Genomic DNA, 2,396 nt, shown 5'->3' with positions numbered 1-2,396 from the left:
ATTTACAAATCTGACATGCGTCACTTTATGTGGTAATTGCTTTGGAACACTTTTATTTATCCAAGCCATTCTGAGATAGTTTTCAAGTGACATATTGTACTTCATGATAGTCATAAATTTGAGTCAATATATTTCACCTTTATTTATGAACAAATCTCAAATTTATAAAAAAAATTGAAAAATTCTCAATTTTCAAAATGTCAATTTCTCTGCTTCTAAAACAGAAAGTCATACCTAATAAAATATTTAACATTTCCCATATGTCTACTTTATGTTGGCATCGTTTTGGAAATGTCATTTTATTTTTTTAGGACGTTACAAGGCTTAGAAGTTTAGAAGCAATTCTTCAAATTTTTAAGAAAATTTCCAAAACCCACTTTTTAAGGACGAGGTTCAGGTCTCAAGTCACTTTGTGGGGCTTACATAGTGGAAACCCCCCATAAATGACCCCATTGGAGAAACTACACCCCTCAAGTTACTCAAAACAGATTTTACAAACTTTGTTAACCCTTTAGGTGTTCCACAAGAATTAAAGGAAAATGGAGATAAAATTTCTAAATTTCACTTTTTTGGCAGATTTTCTATTTTATTAAATTTTTTTCTTTAACACATCGAGGGTTAACAGCCAAACAAAACTCAACATTTATTACGCTGATTCTGCGGTTTACAGAAACACCCCACATGTGGTCATAAACTGATGTAAGGGCGCACGGCAGGGCGCAGAAGGAAAGGAGCGCTGTATGGTTTTTGGAAGGCAGATTTTGCTAAACTGGTTTTAGATGCCATGTCCCATTTAAAGCCCCGCTGATGCACCCATACAGTAGAAACTCCCAAAAAGTGACCCTATTTTGGAAACTAGGGGATAAGGTGCCAGTTTTATTGGTACTATTTTGGGGTACATGATTTTTTAATTGCTCTATATTGTTTTTTGTGAGGCAAGGTAACTGAAAAATGGCTGTTTTGGCACAGTTTTTTTTTTTTTTTTACAAGATTCATCTGACAGGGTAGATCATGTGCTATTTTTATACAGCAGGTTGTTACGGACGCAATGATATCAAATATGTCTACTTTCTTTGTTTGTTTGTTTCAGTTTTACATAATAAAGCAATTTTGAAAAAGAAATTATGTTTTTGCACGTCCATTTTCTGAACGCCATATGTTTTTTATTTTTCTGCCGATCGTCTTGTGCAGGGGCTCGTTTTTTGCAGAAAGAGTTGAGGTTTTTATTGGTACCATTTTTGGGTACATAGGATTTTTTGATCATTCATTATTACACTTTATGGGGCAAGGTGATTAAAAAATTGGCTGTTTTGGAACAGTTTTTATTTATATATTTTTACAGCGTTTATCTGAGGGGTTAGGTCATGTGACAGTTTTATAGAGCAGATCGTTACGGACGTGGAAATACCTAATATGTATACTTTTTCTTATTTATTTAAGTTTTATACAATAATAGCATTTCTGAAACAAAAAAAATGATGTTTTAGTGTCTCCATAGTCTGATAGCCATAGCTTTTTTATTTTTTGGGCGATTGTCTTAAATAGGGTATCATTTTTTTGCGGGATGGGGTAACGGTTTGATTGGTACTATTTTGGGGGTCATAAGCTTTTTTGATCGCTTGCTGTTGCACTTTTTGTGATGTAAGGTGACAAAAATGACTTTTTTTACACAGTTTAAAAAAAAAAATTATGGTGTTTATCGGATGGAGTCTATCATGTGATATATTTATATAGACGGTCGTTACGGACGCGGTGATACCTAATATGTGTATTTTTTTTTCTTTCATTTTTTTATAGGAAAAAGCAATTAATTTTTTTAATTTTACATTTTTATTTATTTATTTATTTTTACTTTTATTATTTTCAATTTTTCTTTTTATCAAGTCCCTCTTGTCATCAGTGGGGCTTGCATTGCAAAGTATAATTGCAAAGTATACTTGCATTGCAAAGTATAATACAATCGGATGCCCTGTAGGTGGTTGAGAGAGGGAGCCCCCTCCCTCTATTAACCCCATGGATGCCGCTGCCGCGGCATCTATGGGGTTACAGCAGAGTGTCAGCATAGAGCTGACACTCTCTGCTGATGGCGGCGGCTCAGTAATGGAGCCGCCGCCATCACACACAGCAGAGGGACCGCACGGCATGGGGCAGCGCTGGAAAGGGGGGGGCCAGCATTGAGGGGCCAGCATTGAGTGTGTCACGGCCAGCATTGAGGGGGCAGGAGGAATGTATGGGGCGGGGAGGGGGCGGACCGCAGGAGGCAGGAGATAAGCACTTCAGCGGCAGGTGGACACAAGGAGGGGCTTGGAGGGGCACAGATGGGGGGCACAGATGGGGGCACAGATCTGCACAGACTAACCAATCGGATCGATTGTCGGCAAGGGGCCACTCGGATT

At 37.9% G+C, this 2,396-nt stretch overlaps 1 non-coding gene across 1 annotated transcript; it reads right to left on the bottom strand.

Moving 5' to 3' along the window:
- Positions 1 to 2,036: 2,036 nt before the first annotated feature.
- Positions 2,037 to 2,122, bottom strand: LOC121000208. Its single transcript, XR_005778833.1, has one exon. It is a non-coding gene; the product is annotated as a small nucleolar RNA SNORD71 (small nucleolar RNA).
- Between the last annotated feature and the right edge of the window lie 274 nt (positions 2,123 to 2,396).

Source organism: Bufo bufo, chromosome 4 (genome assembly GCF_905171765.1).
Source record: "Bufo bufo chromosome 4, aBufBuf1.1, whole genome shotgun sequence".
Taxonomy (NCBI): domain Eukaryota; kingdom Metazoa; phylum Chordata; class Amphibia; order Anura; family Bufonidae; genus Bufo; species Bufo bufo.
This window is presented reverse-complemented; position numbering and strand designations above follow the sequence as displayed.